General features: G+C 34.6%; 1 long non-coding RNA gene across 1 annotated transcript; it reads right to left on the bottom strand.

The window, feature by feature from the left end:
- Window positions 1-14,325: 14,325 nt before the first annotated feature.
- Window positions 14,326-21,028, bottom strand: LOC141656658 (uncharacterized). Its single transcript, XR_012548545.1, has 4 exons — window positions 20,858-21,028; window positions 18,793-18,883; window positions 16,800-16,949; window positions 14,326-14,590 (listed from the first exon to the last, which is right to left on the bottom strand). It is a non-coding gene; the product is annotated as an uncharacterized LOC141656658 (long non-coding RNA).
- Window positions 21,029-23,420: the final 2,392 nt, after the last annotated feature.

Here is a 23,420-nt window from a genome sequence, read left to right on the forward strand (position 1 = left end):
AGTTAATAGATCCTACAACCAGTTGTACTCAGTTGTATGCTCTAGAACCCGAGCTATATAATAAAGTTTTCGAGTTTTGTTTTAAAAAAGTTAAGCTATACCATAAAATTTCTGAACTCACTTACTTAAACATAAAAAAAATTAACTTTAAAAAAGCTCAAAAAAATTACACATAAGCTCGAGGGGTACACCTTAGAAAACGAAAAAGTTTAGGGGTACACCTTAGAAAACGAAAAAGTTTAGGGGTACACAAATTACACTTGGTTGTATGATACTATTGTACCAGTGGAGGTATAATGTTATTTGTGTGGAGTTTCTCGATCACAAATATCGATTAATTATTGAACGGAGAAGTAGAGGTAACCTAAATTCCTGACATGAGTGTGTGTCCAAGTGTCAGACTCGATTATATTTTTGGCTTAGATCGAAAAACTCATGTCCCCGTTTTAAGTGTCAACGGAGTAACATAGGATGTAACCGAGACAATGGCATACAGGCCTGTAGGTGATAACTAGACGATTAATTCGAGCCCAAGCATAACTAATTACTCCGTATTCAAGAATTAATTAGTTTCTCAAAATGAGTCAAAAATTCCCAAATGTATGGGCTTGGACCGTGCTGATGAACATGTTAAGTTGGCCGTGACACAAGTTCATCATTCCTAGCCAGACAGGTTCCGAATTTCCAAGTCATGACCCGCCCAGCGGTCCAGCGTGATACTTGAGTTGACGCCGGCGTGGTTTACCAGTCCCAAATCATGCTAATGCTAAGCCATTCTTAATAATGTCCTAATTTTACCACGGGCGTGGGAACCGGGCCTCCGCTTTTGGTCACCGGATTACAAGCTTTTATAAATGAAGTTCAATACAAACATTGAACTATCCAATATTACCTTTAACACCTCACATTTTAAGCAACAAAATGTTTGAGCTAGTAATGTATTCCAATGGTTTAGCAGCAACTAGCTTATAGACTTGTGCATTCATATTTAGGGCCTCATGTTCTTGTGTCACACCGGACCTCCATTTATTTTAAAATGCCCCTATACATGAGATGCTTTGTTCTCTTTATTTTACTTCAACCCAACCCGAGGAATGTCGCATAAACTCTCATACAAGACGATTTTACAACAATATTATTACGAGATCATTTCATATAATGAACTACAGTAATTTTTTTCCCCAATGCGTAGGTGACTAGGTTCTACTAACTTGTTTGAAAAGCAGCACTTGATAACAAGATTCTCTGATTGTACTATGAGTCTATGAGTAGAAAAAATGAGCTATAGCTTAGTCCATCCAGCTATTCCTGCTTAAGACGGTACTATTCGTTTTGGTCTTAAACTTGAGACGGGTTAAATATCACCCTACATGGGGATATATTGGACAAATCTTTGCCTTTTTTAATGTAGTTTGTTTTTGTCTTATCCATTCCATATTATTATATTTAATCTGTTTAAGTTTAATACTGATAATAACCCGTTTTAAACCGAGAATTTATATAGTCCATTTATGTTGATAATTTATAGAATTTGGAGGTATTATCAAAATTGGGTGCCACTTTATACGACGAAAAATAAAGATAGGATGATAAACAATCTAGGGAGGGATATAGTAGTTTGTCGAGTTGTCCAAGTGTAAACATAGAAATGGAGTATTTGATTGCACCAGATTCTTACGGCTTTCTTAGTATTGGTGGGTCTTCTCTCTTTTGTATCCTAATTCCTAACCTTGTGTAGCTACAATTATGTTATTAGCATGGGCATGGATGAAAAATACAACAAAACAAAGTGTGGACGCATGCATACAACTAGATCTGGCAAAATTGATGTAACTCAAATGACTCGACTTATATCCAATCCGATACCATACTTAAGACCGGGTTTGATCCGAATCTGGATTGACTTGATCAGTATAATTTGAGTTGCAAATTGATTGGTATTCTAGAATAACTTGATAATAATTAACCCGAAAATGACATGAACCCGAAATGATCTGGCCCAACCTGGTTGACCCGTTCGCCAAGTCCACATATAACACAATAACTAAATAAGTCTATAACCGTTTCTTATACACTATATATACAGTATTTCCTCCATTTTTCAGGAATTTTCACATATTTCATTTTTAGCCTATTCATTAAAAATGTCCATTTTCATTTTGAGCATGTTTTTGACTTTTTTTTTAGTAAACTCGGCCTGCTTTATAAGCGAGACTAGTCGCCCAATTTCACAATATTAATCTTTATGCAAAAAGGAAAAAAAAAACATTTATAAAGAATTGGAAATAAATAGTGACATTTTGTATACTATTATTAGTGGCACCCACAAAACAAAATAATCACTATTTTTAAATTTATAAGCACTTAGATTAACGGGTAAGGGGTTGGTTCTAATATAATCAGAGGTTTCGAGTTCAAGCCTTGAGAATGCCATAGTGTTAAAACTCGTGAGAAAGAGTTTTACCGTCCTAGTGATCCTACCCGGTTCAAATTCGGGCTAAACTCAATGATCTACACAAATTGCATTGTTGTCAAATTTTGGCCGACACTCCCAACTAGCATAACTAAGAAGCAAATACACAATTAGTGGTGGAGCTAGAGAGGGCGTTGGCAGTCAAAAATTGTAAAGTTTTTAGTTAAATTTTTTTAATATTTTTCGAATTTTCTTTAAACTATTATTCGTTCACTCCCGGTGGAAGTAGAGTTGGCATAAAGGGCCGCGAGCTGGTGGGCTGCACGGCCCACGGCACGACACGACCTGGTCCGGTGAGAAAATCGAGGAAGCACGGGCACGACACGACTGGGCTTGAGACGGGCTCCGACGCGATTTTCTTCAGAAATCCGAGCCCAGGCACGACATGGCCCAAGCACGGTGGAGCCCGTCACGCACTAGGCACGGCGGGTCTGGCACGGTCCGGCCCGAAGAATAGTCCGTTGATCATCATTTATTAAACAAAAAGCACACTAATATTTAATAAAATATATATTTAAACCATTAATCATCATTCATTAAACAAAAAGTACATTAATATTTAATAAAATATATATTTAAACAATTAATTATCATTTCATTATTAAACAAAAAGTACTAAAAATATATCAATTCTATAACATTTTTTTTAAAATAAAAAACAAATATTAAAGCACATAATGGTTACTGACAAAGACGAAAAAGTCATGGGCGCACGACGCCCGGCACGAAAATGACCCGTGCGCTTGAGCGGGCATGCGCGTAGGTTTGATCGATGGGCAAGACGTCCGTCCCGGCCCGAGGAGCCCAGTATTCGTGTCTGGGCCGGGCCAATTTTGGAGGAATGCACAATGGCCGTACGCGGGCGGCCCAGCACGGCCCGTTGCCTACTCTAGCTGGAAGCGCGGGAAGCAATACATGACTCCGCCACTGAACAGAATGCAATGCTGCAAAATATATGAGGCGTTTATTGTTTGATTGCTTCTTCGTTCTTCCAATTCTTTCTTGAATTTTAGCGCTCAACGGTCGTCCCACGAATGTGTCCTAGACTCCTAGCAATCTAGCATGGGATCTTGCGTTTGTGTTTCGCATTTCCATTGTTACGTTGGCCTAATACTCAATAATTCTCTATCATCAAGCTTTCAGTATATTATTGCTCCTATATATGACAAAGTTTGACTTGATTTTAGAATTCTCATCTAAATTGTTAAGGCTTTCGGCATACATTATCGATCACATGACAGTTTATAACACAATAACTCATAAGTCTATTGAGACAAGAAAACTAATTGTTCAAGATAATACGAGTCATTGAAATTGACTCGCGAATAAACATTTACATCAATTAAACCGTAATTTTGTTGATAACTTTAGTAAAATCTCAAATAAAAAATTATCAACTTAATTAGACTTGACAGGCTGGCCTAAATTGATCACAACATAATGGTTGATAAATCACGTATAACTAACATACAACATTTAAAAACATTACTTATCAATTTGTCTATAACTCAGAATACATGCATAGTTGAATTACTTGCATACTTGCTTAGTTGGGACCATTATTCTCTCGTAAATTAACATCTACCTATTATCGACAAATCTAATACCTCATCATAATCTATATTTGTGAATAAGTTTCATTAACTTTATTAGTGAAAAACATCAAAGGTGTATTGTTTAAAGAAGTGGAGAAAGTATTTACACTAAATTTGCCTAGTGCTTCAAAGGTTCTTGTAAATTGTGGAATTTCTAATAAAAACACATTTCAATTCGTATTTAAACTAGTTACAGCAATAATAACATTTTCCAAGTGCTTCAAAAGTTCTTACAAACTGTGGGATAAGGGTATCAGATATTCAATGTACGTAACCTAGACCTGTCAAAACTCGACCCGACCCGAAAACCCGACCCGCACGACCCATTTTTTTGAGGGTTATAGACCCGTTATTTTCGACCCGCGACCCGTTTGACCCGAACCCGAGATGACCCGTTATTTTAGTGTCTCGACCCGACCCGAACGGGTCGACCCGTTGGGTCAAAGGTAAATCAAGAATTTTATTAAAATATTAATATTTATTATATATTATATTTAAAAAAATAGTTAAAAAAATATTTTTTTTATTACTTAAAATAACAAAAACAACTAAAAAGTTAATTTTATATAACTTTTATAATATTTAATAATAAAATAATTATTAAAAAACTTTATTTTAATAATTATGTCAATATAATTAATGTAAACGTTGAATATGATTAAAATATTAATTTTAAATATGTTTTACATTTTTAAAAAATATTTTTTTAATTAAAAAAAACGTTTAAAAAAGACGTTAGAAATTATTTTTTGACCCGTATTCTGACCCTAACCCGACCCATGATCAGTATAACCCGACCCGTATCTGACCCAACCCGTATTCGACCCGACCCGCCCGACTTATTTGACAGGTCTAACGTAACCTCACCATTTTGCTAGCAACATAACATAAATAGGCTAATTCCGAATAATCCAGGATAAAAATTATCCAACTACATTGAATTTCGAACTACACCATTGTGAAAAAACTAAACATATCAAACATAAAATAGAAAGAAGAGACAAAAGAAACATCACCAACAAATTTGGAATATATGGTAGCAAAATTTGTCCATGTTTCCTTCAACTTTGCTTGTTACATGTGAAAATCTAGTTGTTATTTGACACTCCATTTAGAAAACACAATGTCATACCATTCGCCAATGTCGGGAGGTCCCCCTCCTTATTCATCATCATCTCTTAGCTTGTGATGTTATTGTTTCTTTTCATAGATTTCAAAACTTCACTTAACCCATGAATTTTGGTTTTTGGATTGTTCCTAAATAATAAGGAGGGACCATTAATGACTTAAGTAATTATATTCCACGCAAATAGATATCTAGGTTTTTCAAATGATGTTGTCATCAATGACAACTTTGTAAGAGGGTATGGCCTATAGCATGGTATCATTGAACTCTTTACAAATTTTACATGGTTTGAATTTCACACATTCTTGTTTCAGACGGTTATTTTGGTCTGAAATAATAAGACGGGATTTTGTCACTATCTTGTGGTCAAATGTAACTACAATGATTCGACTAATGTTACAACTTATAATAACTTATTTTTCAGAAATGGTCGCATTTGGTTATCAAATGGTTACAAAACCCTGTCTTACTGTTTCAAACCAAGGTCTGAAGAAAAAGACCAACACTTTGAATTTTGATATTAGTTCATTTATTTGCTTAAGAAATCATAATTCACCAATTTAGTTAACACTCTTCTAGATAAGGTATTACTACTCTAATTAGTTTAGCTTTTCCCTCAAATTGTTTATCAATTTTTCTAACATGTGCCTTTATAGGTACTTTAAAAAATAGTTTAAGAAAAATTCATGCATCAAAAGACAAGTATAAAGTCCTTTTTTTCATTTTCTAATGAGATAATAGGCCATTTTCTTTTAGGTCTAGGCCTTATTCTTTTCGGCTGATAAGAGTTGAACGAATATAGCTGAGTTGAACTGAACTGAATTGAAATGAAATAAATTGAATGAGAGTTAAACTGAACTGAATGAGGCTGAAATAAGCTAGAGTTAATTTTGGGAAGAGATGAGCTGAATTGAATTAAACTGGATGAAGCTGAACTGAATTGAATATAGCTAAAATGAACTAAAATTAAGCCAGAAAGAACGGGTCTTTAAAGGAGCTAAACTAAAGTGAATAAAACTGAGTTTAACTGAACTAAATGGAGCGGAGTTGAATATAGCTTAATGAGATTGAGTTTAATAAAAGTTGATTTGAGTCGAGCTGAGCTGAACTAATTTTAATGGAGCTAAGTTGAACTGAATTGAATAAAACTGCACGAAACTGAAATTTAGCGAGAAAGAACATGCCTTTAGTTGCCGACTTTCCTATATAAGTGTCACTAAAATATGCCAATTAGACACATTTTATAAAAACCAATATACATTATGTTATGTCTAATTGTTCAAATCTTAAATCTTAAATCTCTTGAATATTTGTTTGAAATGTGTTTATGTATAATAAAAAAAATTAAATTCCACTCATCTTAATTTGAGTCACTATACCATTCCATAATATGATCATTTAGGTACTCCATGGCCAAAAATAGAAGGAACGTATATGTGAATAGATCTACTCCTAGAAGATAAGGATTCATTAGTAAGGTACATAAACATATGATGCCCGCATTACATTGTCTCATAATAGTGGGTCTTAAGCAAGCTTCTGTGTTCTTTTCTACCCAATTCTTATAATTCAAAAGAATAATGTGACATATGCATGCAATTGTGACCTACTCATGAGTGGTTGTGTTTTCATACTCAAATGAGTAGTTTATTAATGTACTATAATACTATTTGCAAGCCAATCATGACATATACAATTAGTCTTAGTCATTATAGTTATAATTTCAACAACAATTGAAGAAAATATAAGATAAATATGCATAATATATTCTCTAATGATAAATTGATAATATAAAATAGGGTTATGATAAATACAACTCAATGAATTATATTTAAGCAACTTAAAAGAGGAAATAAATCTATATATATATATATATAAGAGAGTTTTTTCGAGCGATCTGAGAGCGTCCACATCATCAAAAATCAATTTAGGAAAGTATAATTTTTAATGTAAAAAATAAAGTGGAGAATCTTTTGATTATTATAATATGTATATTTCCTAAATTATATTCAAGTGATATTTCCAATTTTTATATCAACCTTTTACATTTCATTTGGCAAAAAAATATCGTTAAAAAAATTATGAAAATAATATAATTAGCTTTGTGGTAAAAAATGCTATCATTAGAGTATAGATTTCATATTCTTTGCACATATTAAAGATGGTGTACTTCGTAATATGTAAAATTGTGTACTTTTTAGTATGTTTTGTCCCACATTGGAAAATAACGTAGGTGCGGTGAATATGCTACATATAAATAGTAGAATTGTCCCACATCGAAAGATTAGTACAAGGTGATGTGATCCTATCATTATAAATAGGAGGCATATTTGGAACTTATGATCCACCCAAAAAAATTTGAGTCTCATAAATATTATTTTAAAGAGCTCTTAAGATTATTTTCAATCATTATCTACGATATGATATAAAAAAATAAAGTAAATAAAGTGGAAGTTGTTAGGAACTACCCGGGAAAGAGTTAAGAACATGAGCAAGAAAATCAAAAAATGCAAAACTAAAGGTTTTACTAATGGTAGTCTCCTGACAGAGTACAAAACTAAAGAAATAATGTCGGTAAAAAAATGCTATCATTAGAGTATGTATAGATTTCATATAATTTGCACATATTAAAGATGGTGTATTTCATAGTATGTTATATGTCCCACATTGAAAAATAATATAGGTGTGACAAATATACTACATATAAAAAATAGAATTTTCCCACATCGAAATATAACATAAGGCATCCTTGGACTTAGGCATCAACCCAAAATCATTTGAGTATCTTAAGTACTGTCTTGGAGTGCATTTAAAAGTTTATATCATTATATTTTCTACCTATTGATTTTATATGTCCCACATTTAAAAAATAATGTAGGTGTGGTAAATATACTACGTTTAAATACTATAATTAGAATTGTGTTAAAAAAAATTTCTATCATTAGAGTATAGGTTCATATCATTTGCACATATTTTTATTATGATAAAAAAAATAAAAAACAAATGTATGAATATTAATAGATAATATAGTATTTATTATTATTAAATCGGGTTGGATGTCGAATTAGGTTCAAAAAATATGGTGTACTTTTAAATATGTTATTCGTCTCACATTGAAAAAGAATGTAGGTGTGATAAATATATACTACGTATAAATAGTTGAATTGTCCCACATCAGAAGATTATCATAAGCTGAGGTGATCCCATGATTATAAATAGGATTTATCATTGGAACTTAGGTATCACCCCAAATATATTAATCTCTCAAAGTATACTTATTATATAAGAGACTTTAAACATAATCTTGAATTAAATGTTAAATTTTTAAAGTTGTAACATTTTTTTTAGGTGGGAGAAAAGAGCGATAAAATGGTCAGTATTATAAAGGAAATTTTTCATGATACCCTCGAATTTTGGACTATTTGTGTTTTGTTATTTAGGTATTAAATGTTAGTTTATTAAATAAAATATGGATTTAGAAATTAGATAATGAAGTGTTTGTATAATAGATAACAAAAGAAAAGGCGTCCCCAAGTCATAAGAGTAATGGGCTTATGACGGAAGTTGTCAAATGGTATTCTGAGAAAGAAAAAGGTGAACACAAGGGTACCATTTGTAGAAATTTAAAATTAGGAGTACCATGTGTAATCTATCAAAGTTCAAAGTTACCATGAGAAATTTCTAATATTATAATGATATAGTTAATTAAATTTTCATTTAAAAGAGAGAGATATTCGTACCAATAAAACAATAAAGGAGGAATTATTTTTTAATTGTTATTTTATTGTCACGCCATCAAACTTAACGTCCATTTAATAACTTTTACATTAGGGGGTACATTGGGCAAAAAAATGGAACCTCAAGGGTACTGTAGGCAGATTCTTAAAAGTAGGGGTAACACGAAAAATTTCCGTATCTCAATTATGAAATTTTTTTTTTGAAGAAAAACAATGTACAAATATTAATGGAGAGTACTTGATCATATTATTAAATTTAAATATAACTATTAGATATAATGAGTAGCAATTGTCCATATTCGGTATTCGGGATCTGGTTGGATGTCGAACTAAGTGGAAAAAAGATAGTGTAATTCTGATCATGTTATTTGTCCCACATTGAAAAATAATGCAGGTTTGATGAATATATATTACGTATAAATAGTAGAATTGTCCCACATCAGAAAAATAATCCAAGTTTGGTGAATATATTACATATAAATAATAGAATTGTCCCACATCGAAAGATTAGTATAAGGTAGGGTGATTATATGATTATAAATAAGAGTTAACCCATGTATATATTAATCTTTTATTTTTTTTGAAAGAGAAATTTTAATAATATGTAAACCAATCATTAGACATAGAATGTAAACATTAAACCCTTATAACATTTTTTTTTTTTTTGCATTATAAATTAGTTTATTACCCCGTTGCAACGCACGGGCATTCAAACTAGTAGTTAATATATGCATTAAATGCATTGATTTATGTGTAATTTACTCTTTAATTTTTAAATTAATTCCAAATTTAAAAAGGTATTAAATGCTTAAATACGTACGGAGTATTTATCATTTCCCTATAAAATAATGTACGGAGTACATATTAACTTTATCCTTGCTGAAAGTTTATGTTAATAATAAGGGTTTTTCTAACCTATGCACACTAGGCATAGGATAAAAACCCCAAAAAAGAAAGTAATAAATGTATTTTCTTGTAAATAAAAGTAAAAGTAATTGATATTGCAATTTCCCATAAAAATATCATTTATTTCTTTCCTTTTTGAGTTTCTTATCATATGCCTAGTGGGCATAGGATAGAAAAACCGTAATAACAAAGCATTGCATTCTTTGTAAGAGAATCATCTTAACCAGACATCCAAGTTGATAATTGAATCCTAAATCTATTCAAAACGATCTAATTTTCCAATAATACATCTTCAACATCGATCAACTCAAGCATCATCATTTTAAATACTGTTGGAATATAATTTGATCTCACATGTGAATTTCCCATATTATTGGAGAAAGAAAGATTGTAGAGTCGCCAGACTCGTTTGCATGTTCTAACAAATAACATTCTAAATAAACTAACGCTTTTATTTGAAAAAAAAAAACTAATTAAGCTAACTGACGTATATAAAACGTAAATATCAATAGTTATCGAGACGTCGCTACTAGTGAAAAGTCTGACAACACCTAACAACTTTTGTCGATTTAATTAATCAAGCAAATCACAAGCTATTTCCCCCTCATGTTTGAAATAAAAACTTAACAAAGAACCGGAAGAAGCCAAATAAAAAACTATAGATGATATAACAAGAGGTAAATTTGCCCATGATTTTATGGAGTACAATTAAATACAAACTTGTGTTATGTCTTATCATTTAAAATTGACCAAACAAGAGAAAGGTATGATGTAAAATTGCAACATATACAACCCAGAAGTTTCTGTTAAGTCCTGTATGTTTCGTCTCAAAGTTATAGAGTTTTAGTACACTTGTATGGTTTTATGACGGTCGAAAAGTGAGGGAAAAGCATTGGTTGTAGGACGGTCGAGAAGTTGAAACTGAATATAAAAAATCAGTGACGTTACGGTTATGCATGGCTATATATGGTTTTAGTTTCAAGAAAATATCAGCCAAATGTGTATTTCGTCTGTCTCGGTCATTTGTTTAGCTTTGATTTAAGCACAAATATCAAGAAAAGAGGAGATCAAACTGAAGGTTCAAGTTACTCATCAAAGTATTCTTAAAATAGAAAGATAAACAATTGATATGACCGAGGGAAAATGTTTTTCACTTGATTATAGCCTTATAGAGAAAAAACCAACATATTTGTTTAATTCACAATTTTAGGGTTGCCTTGCATAAAACCGATAAATACTATCCTACAACTAGTTGTATAAGAGTTATGTACAACCACGTCAAAGTTATCGAGTTCTCACACAAAGTTGTTGAGTTATTTTACAAGTTATTGAGCTATTTTACGAAGTTATTGAGCTTAATAATTATTCTATTAAGCTCCACAACTTTGTATCATAACTCGATAATTTTGTTAATAGAGCTCGACAACTTTGTAACAAAGCTCGACAACACTGAATAAGTGGTATATACAACCGGTTGTATAATACATTAACCGTAAAAAACTACTGTATGTGAACTTGTTCGTTAATGTAAATATCATGACCCATTTAACAGAAACAATAGCTATTTAGTTACTCGAGAACTCGTTTTACAAACTTCTGGTACATATCCAATTTGAAAATTGTCTAATTATCCGTTATCAATCAATACTATATATTAAATCCAGAAACCAAGGGACTTCAATGTAATTAAAGAAAGTTATACAAATTAATTATATTATATAGTTTTAAATCAATAGCACCGTGTGATGGACCCGATTAAGGGATCTCAATGCAAATATTATATAGTTTGGGTTAAAATTAAATTATATAGAAGTTTGGTAATTTTCCTAAACATTTGTAAGAGACTAAAACATGGTCAATTTTCTTAAAATAAAATAATTAATTAAGATGGTTAATTTCCTTAAAATAAAATAATTAATTAAGATGGTCAATTTCAAGTAGACTAAAAGAAAGAAGATGCTTGGTAATTTTCCAAAATATTTATAGAAGACTAGAAGATGGTCAATTTTCTTAAAATAAAATAATTAATTAGTATTAACATGCACACTTATGGTATTAATTATTATCATCATAAAATTATATATTAAATTTAAAATCTATGCAATTTTATTAAACTTAATAGTTTATTTGATGTATAGAGATGTTAATTATTTAGGATACAAAAATATAATAAGTAGGTTATAAATAATTCAAGTTAGATTCCATAATATATAATATTGCATAATTCTTTCGATTTGATTTAATGTATATATGTAATATATTTATATAAATATATAATCCTCTTAAAATTGCATGCTTAATTAGTAAAAGTAATTTCGTCAGTAAAGAAAAAAATTGTAGTAACATTGGAAATAGTTATATGGTAGTAATCACTCACTTGAATAGTAAAAGTAATAATATTATCAGCGAGGTTAGTGAAATTGGTAGAAACAACAACGGGAGTAGTGAAATAATCAATATTAATGCGACAGTAGTGACAGTAACAATAATTACAGCGGAAGTAGTGAAAGTAACAATGATTACGGGCAAGTAGTGAAATGTTATTACTATTGTTTCATTAATAAAAATACAATATTAATAGTGGGAGTAGTGAATTTATCTCAAAATCTATTTCATCGTAATTTTAGGATATGTTATAGAAAAATATATTAATGATAAATTTATGGATTATGCAAGTTTAAGTAATTTTATTCAATGAAAAAAAAAATTTAATGGTAAGTAGAGTTAGCCCGGGCGAAGCCGGGCACCAATACTAGTTCTATTATATTTGTAGAATACATACGTAAATCTGAATAGCTTTTATTTCAAAATCATATATTTTCCTTGAGACTGTTTTTTCTAATTACTTGAAACTCCGATGCCAACAATTGGCGGATCGAAGAATTCGACCATCTTACTCAAAAACAACTCATAGCCAGGCATTGTTCCACATTGTTTAGTGGAACCCAATTCATTATATTGAAATTACAGTTAGTTTTGCTTGTGACGGGCTAATCCTGTCACAAGTTTGTGACCTCTCACAAAAAGGGAGAGGAGATAAGGTGGGTCACCCTCATATGCTTCCCACTAATCTCTTAATGGACATTTTATAAAAGGAAACGCTATGCGTCACAAACTTGTGACGGATATCGCCCGTCTTCAATGAAATTTTGGGTTGAACTTAATTGGTCTTAGTATGTGTTGTACCTTCAATTGCTGCCCTTAGGTACCTCTTTGGCATTGTCTAATCAAACTTCTTATCGGAGGACAAAAGAAACAGTACATTGTCAAAATAATGCTTTACACAAACATATACATACACAGAACTCCGAACACATACAGTTAGAAGGCTTATACACGGTAACATAAAATTTTGCATGAAATTGTTTTACACAAGTGCTATTGTAAAACCAAATCATACTTTACCTAAATAAACCCCGCCAAAATAACTTTTATCAGCCACCATTTTTCTTGATAAGGGCATTATTGTCTTTGTTAGATGGTTTTACAATGTTTTATTGTAAAACTATTTTACAAGAGACGTATTCATACCGTAATACTGAGCATTACTGTAGCTGGGTCATTGGAAAAAGCAATGACAAGAGAGAGAAAGATGATAGAGAATTTCCTCTCAAAATCTCAAAGAAAATTAGGAAAGCTGCAACATTTTTCCAGTCTCCTTCCCTAGCTTTTTTCGTGTCTTCTTCCCCAATCACTATCCTTGTCATCTTCTTCCTCCTTGTGGTAAATCTTTAGTCTCTTCTCTTAAGTTTTTTAATTGAATTTTTTTTCAATATCTTTCTTGATTTTCTCCTTCTTCAATGACTCGACTTTAATTTGCTCTCCATTATAACCTAGGAGAACTTATTTCAGTCATGTCTTAGTTAAAAGAAGGTTTAAGTCTAACAGCAATATTTCAAGAGTTATCTTTAGAAACTGACCAAATTATTGTCAATTTCCTTAGTGTAGAATTGTTATTTTGTAATGAATGTGTATTGAAGCTGTTAATGCTTTTAGACTAACAATTAGTCTTGCTGAAGACGAGTCGGAGCAAGTGACGGATAATGCCACTCACAAAACGGATAGGGGGACAAGGTGGGGGCACCCCCATGTGCTTCCCTCTCTCCTCTATTTGGGTCATTTATGAGGGAAAATGGTATCTGTCACTCCAAAGTGACGGATACGTGCCATCACAAATAAGATTTTGTGTTAGACTAAATGTATTGAAGTTTTTGGGGGTATCTTTGTTCCCCTTTGGTAATCTTTGTGCACAAATTTCAATTTTGTATGAAATTTTTGTTGTTTCCGTTATCAGTATGAATTCTTTTTTTATTTTTTAGGGTTTTAAAGTGACGTACTTTTCTGAGAAGAGTCTCTTTCTTTGCACCCTTTTATTTATGATTTCTGGTGGTGAATGAAAATTCTTTTGAATTTCCTTTACTTTTTCATCCTTGCGGATGGTATAGGTTGATTTTATAATGAACCTAGTTTCCTTATCTAATAAAAAAAAAAAAAAAATACTGAGCATTACTGTAACATTTATAGGTAAACTTTATACAAGAAATGCTGGACACCATAACATAGTTACATATAGAACCGAAGTCCAAAATAGATAATTTTGTCTTCCAGATCTGAGTATGGCAATTACTGCACTAATCTTCTTCACTGCCTTGATGAATATACACCATTGTCCAAATGTCCAGAAGATAATTAAGATTAGATAATAGAAAGACTACAGACATTTCTGCATCTGTCACTGCATCCTTCTACAATACTGGAACACGAGTTTGCGTCACTAGCGGGTCGTGAACTCAACACCAACATAATCACAATGACCATTATATTAATACGAACTATAATATAGCCCTCGATAGTACAATAATATAATATAATATAATATAATATTCTATGCGTGAATGGTAGAATTGCGAATCAGTACCATCTAGTGGTGCCTTATCACTATTTATACATAGTTAACTTGCTCCTATATACTCTGCTCTATACTTATGGGTTTCCCCTTATCTACATTTAGGGTGTTTGATTACTTGCCAAACGAACGTTTGCAGTGAAGAACAGCCTCATGAATTGAGCTTTCAGAGTCGCAAGACCGCCTCCAATCACCCGGAGAAGAACTTACACTAGTTCTAGGAGATGAATATTGCACCCTGTTATTATTCCTCAGAGGACAGATTCTATTATCACCTGATCTTCGCCTAGACTTCGATTTGAATAATCTTATTTTCTCCAACAAAGGACACAAAAAACACAAGTATTTCTCAAACATTTTCCTAGACATTAAGCTCCTGCACCTTCTCAAGGAAGAACAATTCTTTTGCTGACCTGAGGAATCTCTTCTGTTATGAGCATCTAGGAAAGGGTCCTTTCTCGGAGAGCCGACAAGAGGCAACAAAAGACCATTGCTGAACAATTCATCAGCATGAACAGATTGTTCCGAGAAGGGAACATTGAAATCGAAATCATTTTCGAGTTTCATGAACCTCCTGGAAGGGGGCATATTCGGGTCCATCTCAATGAAGGACGACGAAGATTCATCAGACGAATCTAAGGCAGCCCTGAAAGATTCACTCAAGCTTTCAATAAGGGATGGGTTTAAGTTGATCAACCAACTATATGAGAAGCTTTCTATTGAAAGAGGTTGAGATGTTTCGGCCAAAGCCATTCTAAAAGGGAAGATTTTTTTTTATTTTATTTTTACAGAAATGTTAAGGACACTTGAGTTTAGGAAATAAGGTTAGCAGAATTGCATGGTCTGGAACTCGTCTGAGGTACATATATATACACAAACATATATACAACCAAACAACAAGAACATACAATAATTATAAGACAAGAGACAATGATATTAAATGATATGAAAAAGAAAGGGAAAAGAAACAGAATATTGCAACCCCACATGCACCCACAATGGATGTACAACTCTTGTTTAAGCTCACTTTTTTTCTTTCTACATTCAGTTGGGTCACGTTTTCCAGATAAGATGTTCTAAGACTACTTTTAAATTGAGGGTTATGGTTATTAGGGAATTAGAATATAGGGTTGGCAATAATAATGTACACATGGCTGCTTTTGTTTACGACTCAAAGTCAACAACATTCGAGTTCATGCAGCGTATGATCCGCTTTGATGTTCTAATTATAGTTAAAATGAAATACGAATGTTAAATTCCATAAAGTCGGTTCTGCCTAGGTCGTAGGGAGGAGAAAGAGTTCATTTGACAAGTTCAACAAAGATTCCATTCCGAGATCAATGAGCAAAAGGGCGAGTATTTTCTTAACTTATAAAGTCATCGACTTTTGTATCTTTTATAATGTCATACATTCCCTTCGAGTATGTGAAAGGAAGTAGTTAAGGAACGCCTAGTTTTACGTTGGTCTTCCTTCTGTTTTTTTTTCCCTCGTTCACTGCCAAAGATTACCAGCTTAATTTTACCTACTCATACGTGAACAGATCACGAAGTCCCGAATACCTTCTCTCTTATTAAAAAATTTAAAAATAATTATATTCTCTCACAAACCTGTAGAGGATTTCACACCAAACTACACCGACCACCCATTGTACTCTCATCTGGTTTGACCACAATTTCTCCATTTTTTACACTCCCTACCATATACCAATTGTTTAGGAACACCAATTATTTGGCATCCACTAAAGCAACTCCTTACACAAAAGAATGGCTAGAAACTATTCAACTAGTGTAGCAATGTTTAGGCGAAGATGGAAACAGGTTCATGTATGTTAATAATTATGCTTCAATAATGCTGTTCTTGCCAAAAGTAAGGAAAGACTCTTGTACAAAGTCTTATGCTTTTGATTTTTTCCTAAATATTGACTACTCTGTACAATATAGATAATCTTGAGTCACCTATTTTTGTTTTGTTATGATCATAGATTCAAGTACACTAATATAATTTCTTCAGAAAACGGGGAAAAAAAATGAATAATTAGGAAAAGAATGATCTCACCATCATTAAAAACTTCACCTGCTGCAGAACTTTGAATTTGGATGACAAAAGATAATGTGCAGCAACAAGTGGTGGTCTAGGTGGAATAATTTTAAGAATGAAGCCCGGCGCTGGCATGTATTTGAATAATCCTCTTGTTATTTACTCAACCTTGCATATAAGAAATTTAAGTATTAGAAAATTCGAGCAGTAATTAAAACAATCAGGCATTTACGAAAAAAGAATGCCCGACATCAACTAACTCGACTAATATTAACGCATCTTTGATTTGAGGAGAACCTAGGTTAACCATGGTAAAGGTGCTTGTTCACCTTATTGCGTACCGTTTTCCTAGGTTATTAGTGCTCAACCTAACTTCACCTAGTTAATGAAATTCACCTAACGTGGAACGAAATGGTTAAAGATATCAACTTAACTTATGTTCGCCTTTATCCAAACAGAACCTCAAAAGAGACTCCGGCATAGGCATTCATCTTAGAAAGAAAATGAAGATTAGGTCACTTGTTACTTAGCAGCATAATCTTAAGGTAATATAAATTCATGTTCATTTTGTGGCATATGCATTCATCTTAGAAAGATATTGAAGAATAAGAATTAAATTACGCGCATAACTTCAAAACAAATATAATTCAGTGCAACTGTGGTATGCTGGTGATCATTTCATAGACAACAGAGAGTTTCAAGCTCAAATATGGTTAATTTGTACTGCAAGATTGAAAGCCAACACGCTTTCGAATGCGACAAAAGTGAATGGACTATTTTTAGAAGTAAAAACTAAGAACATAGTACCCCCAAATGCTGAATGAACAATAAAAAAACCAACAAGATAATATTCTGGACTGTGTAGGCATTGATTATGCAGCTGCACCGACCAGAATATGTACAAAACAATATGAGAAAGGTAAAGGAAGAAATATCAATTTTTGTCTTTGCAAGAGATGCTTTTATTTTACCATCCACAAAGCTGTTTGTGTGGTTCTAGATTTCCTTCTAAATCGGAGACTCAGTCTAGATTCCAGATGATTACATATCATAAAAAGAATGAACGAAGAGAATACGTTTATTCTACTTCAACACTTCACTTTGCCCGCTTGTCGTGTATTGACTTTTCATTTTAGACCAAAGACACTGATATTTTCTTTATAACAAAATTGCCAAGTCTGACACTTTGATATGCACCCGTGTTCGACACTTGAAGCCGGTCTAGGTAACATGGCTTTTATTTTATTTGTACCCGAAGATAACCTAGAACACCAAAATCAGCAGACAGGGGTCCCCCCTAGCTGTCCAGTAAAGAGAGGAACAGTGGCCAAGCCTTTAGATGAGGACCATTAAAAAGAAAGTGACTTAAAACAATTTCAAGGAGGAGATCTAAGTGACCTTCTTATCCATGCAACAAGAAATCTACGGAGATAGGAACATAACATAAGGTTAGTTGTAGAATGTTTTTTTTTGAGGTCGTATACCTTTATGAGGCCATGAATTTCAACCCGAATGAAAGGCCATGTGAAGTCAACACTTAAAGAGAAGCTTGTTGATAAGAGGGGTAAATAGGAAAGGATAAAGAACAAAAAAAAAGCCTTAACACAATATGAAGTTTAGTTTGTTTCTTCTCAAAAGAAGGTTTTCTAAGAGGTAAAGTAAAGGGATACACAAAACAAAACAAAACAAAAAGCCTTGAGAAAATCAATTTAATGTTACCTTCTTAGTTCTCATGAAAGAATTTCTGTTAACAGTATGTTATGTTCGTTTGAAACATGACATATTGACAGATGAAACGTTTGACAACTCTAGTACCCTACAACCTAAGTTTTAATAGTGTAAAATCAAGAAACAAGGATCATATACCAAGTCTAAACAAAAACAAGCAGCATACAGTGCAATAATCATATATTAACCTCCATTTCGTGTTTTCACCATTTTTTAAAATATGTGAGTGCATAGGAAGAACATGAAGAAATGGCTGAGTATAAAGCATTTCTAGTAAACATACCTCTCAAATCTCATTTCCCTGCCTTATATGTCTCGTGCAATTGGATCTTTGCTACATATGTGCAGATATGATCTCTTTCATGTCAATGGTCCTGTATAAGAGATGAATTCGAACCAAACCATAGTTTAAACAAGGCAGCCACAGGCCACTTATCATATCCTAGCAAATCTGAAACACATAATGTTCTTTGTATTTTGTAAGAGAATTCAAACATTCCAGACTCTATTAGGAATCCATGCAAGTCAAAGTTCACAAATATATACAATTGTCACATTACTCACATAAGTTTGACCGTCATAAGCTCTGAAATGATGTTTGCAATAACCATAAGTCCATAACGACCATAAGCATGAATAGCGACAAACAACTGTGTAAACCTAACTATTAAGATATACACTTTGGATCCATTTGAGTTCATGCTCATAAGTCATAAGATTATGGTTATAAGGGTAGAAGTCACCCAAACTTCGGCTTATTACAGAAATCAGGCTTCAAAGAAACATCAGTTAATACAATAGAGTGATCAAAAACCCAATTCCTTCGAGATGGACCAGAAATGAACAAAAATAATTTCAAGGAAAAGAGGGTGAGACTCCCTCTCATGACTATGCCATTTAGTAGGTAATCAAATCAGCATGTGCCCTGTCTCACTGTTAACTCATAGAACACCTGAGAATCTTTGTTACTACTAATCAGTTAACTTATTACTTCCACTTATTGGGGTAAAATTAACAGCAGAAATGTACCCTGGTTTTTTTCCCCTTGTAACATGAGATGCGTTGATATAATTGATACAGTTCAATCAAACAAAATATTAAGTACGCAAAGCATGTACGAACAAATCCTAACGCCCGTTAGTTGAAAACTACAAACTGAAACGAGAAAAATGCACAGCAGCTGGTCTAGTCAAATGCTTCCATTAGATATTTGCCATCTAAAATAGCATCAGTCACAATTGTGACAACTATAATTGAAAAGATTATGAACAATCTTATCAGCTGTTTGTTGCCTTAACCCTATCAGAAACGAAAAAAACATAAGACATTAAACAAGTTTGAGATCCATAAGGGCTTTAATTGAGTTATCAACAACCGATTTAGATGGGTACCCCCACATCCTAATAAGATGATTTAAATGATTGGACAAGGCACATGTCTTAAAGCAAAGTGGGGAATCATATGAAAGTCCTACAATTATAAGAGAGCTAACTGCAACATCACAAATAATAGATGACCCGATAATTGACTGAAAAGTGCCCAACAACTGAAGCTTTTAATGCATTTAGCCTTTCTTCTTCCTCCTGCACAACCCATACGGGGAAATGACAGGGCTGCAGGGACATAAGTTGAGCCGATGTGACTTCAGCCACTACTCCCTCCTATTCACGAATTGCTATATTTGATAAAAATTCTCCTCGTTTATTTTGACAAAGGTAGCCATTTCAATGAATAGGAGGTAGTAATAATTAATGTCTTTTTCACAATCCTTAGCTCAAAATACAATACATCCCATACAGTTAAGAACTTGCGCTCAAAGCCGTCTCAGTGATTCTGGAGCCATGACCGAAAGCTAAAATTTAGCTTTCAAAATAGTTTTAAAACCTTCTGCAGTATACAACAATATTAATACAACAGTGCCCGAGGACTCTCGCAAAAGGTGGGGAAAGGGGAAGTCGGATGTACATAGCCTTACGCTTGTGTTATCGGACAATATCCTAGTATTTTACCATCCTTATGAACATCTTTCTTAAAGCTGAATGTCACAGATTATTTCACCTCTTTTCAATGTCTAAAATTAGGGTTTCTGCTAAAATCGCTAAATTCGACTCAATCTGAGATTTTCCTACAAGAGCATTGCATAATCAAAACCTCACAATCCAAAATTACAACAAGAAACCCTAAATTACTGTTCGAATTGTTCAAAAATTGCAAGCATAAACCCTAATACACTTTACTTAATCGAAATCGACAATGCGAAACAGTAGAATTTCTATCGAAACATTGAATTCAAGCAAAGTAAATTCAATTGAAATATTTAATCAAGATGATGGAAATTAGGGTAGAACCTTTTGCGATTTCGACCGCCATTGTAGAGAAACACCAAACACAAAGGAAGGAATTGTTGAAGCGGAAATGGCAGAGAGAGTTGGCGCCAAAATGTTTGTTCATTGCTTCATTGGGTAACCTACTGGGAAAGTGCAAACTACCACCTTGGTGAAAAAAAGATGGCGGTTGGTAAAAACAATGAGGGGCTATATGGGTATAGGTTTGGAATCAGGAATCGCGTGGTATGTGGTTGAAACTTGATTCCTTATAGTTAATGTGTGTTTGTTTCAATTTTGAGTGGTATGATTTCAAACTCAATTAAGATTAAAATTAGTAAAATAAAATATTTTAAACAATAATTTTTTACATTATAAAATTGTGAAAATATTTTTTTAATCAAATAAGTACATCAAAAATCGGTTTACAATATGGCATAATTTTTATTTTCACATTTTTTTCCATTCTAATTTGATACCCATAGGTATCAATAGGGATGTCAGCGGGGCGGGTACAAGTGGGTACCGCCCCACACCCGCCCCAATTGGGGTGGGGATGGGTAGAGCTTTGGCGGATGGTGGGGCGGGTGCGGGTACGAAAATTGTACCCGCCATGGGTCATGGGGCTGGGTTGGTTTTTGTATCTTACCCACCTAATACCCGCCTACCCGTCAATCATTAAAAAAACTAGTAGGATTATGATAATTTTATAAATCGTATTTAGTTATTGATGGGGCATATTCTGCACCCGCTGACCGAGTCAACATATTGAGCAAGGTCAAAGATATCCACAGCAAGTCAACGACTTAGACAAATTTAGCAACCGACGCAGCTGTCGGCTGTCTCTTGGGTCCCTACTGGGACAACTAGCCAGCCGGGGCACACATCCGCGAACTCATATCCAAGACCCCTCGGCGGCGAGTCAACAGGGCCCGCCGGCCCGCCATGGGTCCCTCGGCCGAGGGTAGATAATTCTTTCCACCTGCTAGCCACTTGGCCACTACGTGACAAAAGGTGAAAGTCTATAAATACTCCTCAACCCTCATTGAGGAAAGGATCCACAATTTAACCTAAGAATCACTATTCATCTGGTAATATCTTCCTTATCTCTCTACAAAATATGCTTCGCCAAGTAACAACAACTCATCTCTAAGTTTACTCGACTTGAGCGTCGGAGTGAGTACGCTCGGCCAAAGCCGAGCCCTCGGTTTGTTCATTGTTTCAGGAGACCGAAAGGAGGATTCAATCAAGGACGTCATTCTACAAGCACGGGTGGTACCAAATAACTGCTCTGGAATTACACCCGGAACAATTGGCGCCGTCTGTGGGGAAAGATACTAGAAGCTAGTCACATTCATTCCCAAACAAAAAAAAAACACAAAAACAAAAACCCACCCAAAAAGCTAGGAAGATGTCGAAACAACAAGAGGTATTCGTGACTGACGAAACCGAATTCTACCAAGATGATACCGTCCACAATTCTGGAGTTGCGCAGCCCTCCACCGGCCGGGTAATCCAACCGGAGTACGGGATGCCAATAATACCGAGATACGCCGCCGCCGCCGACCGGTCACCATCATGGGACATGTGGTTGATGCAAAGAAAACCGAAGCTACTCCCGGACCTAATTGGTAGTACGCCGACACACACTGTCACACCGACAAGAGCGGCGGAACCCGTCCAGAGACCAGGGGCCTGAATGTGACTCCAAGAGACTTGAACGGAGCACTGGAGGAAGCCGGCCTGTCAAGACGCTGGGAGCCCAGTGCTAGTGGTAGATCTGAGTCCTTCCCGCACTCGCGGGAGGACGGCGTCGCCGCAAAGACCGACGAGGCACGCCCCGGAGGAGTGAAAGAAGTCCGACTCACCAGAGTCGGAGAAGAAGCCCGACTCACCAGAGTCGGAGAAGAAGCCCTTCCCGCCACGGGGAAAGGAGCCGGACTAGGGATGCGAGGAGCCGATCGCCGCGTGTTGTTCGACACGTGGTCGACAGCCCCTCGGCGCCTCGTCCCTAGAGACCCCGGTGCCAACTAAGTCGAAGCCGCCACCCATAGCATACAAAGGAGAAGGCGACCCGACCGACCACACCGAGGCTTTCGAGTCTTACATGTCGGTTTGGGAGCAACCCGATGAGGTTTGGTGCCGAGTCTTCCCAACAACCCTGCACGGGATGGCACAAAGTTGGTACAAGGGGCTACCCGATGGGTCGGTATCTTGTTATGCCGACCTAAGGGACACATTTTTAGCCCAAGATTCTTGTAATAAGAGGAGGGCCGTTGAGACATCGGACCTCCCGACTATCGACAGAGGGAGGCGAGTCTCTCCCTGGAGTTATGTGAAGAGGTTCGACGCCAGGTTCGGCAGATTCGTGAGTGAGCAATGAACCGGCGGCCTTCGCGCTGATGAAAGGCCTCCCGAGAGGAGACTTAAAAAATGAGCTCATCAAGTGCGGCGGCCAACCTAGACTCGCCAGGAAGATGGCCGATCAAGCCATTAAGGTGGAGGACTACCACAAAACCTGGGTAGGCCCCGGCGAGACCGGCACTCGAGAGTAAAAGCCGCCGGGAGGACAACCCGGATGAAAGAC

This window comes from Silene latifolia, chromosome 5 (genome assembly GCF_048544455.1).
Source record: "Silene latifolia isolate original U9 population chromosome 5, ASM4854445v1, whole genome shotgun sequence".
NCBI lineage: Eukaryota > Viridiplantae > Streptophyta > Magnoliopsida > Caryophyllales > Caryophyllaceae > Silene > Silene latifolia.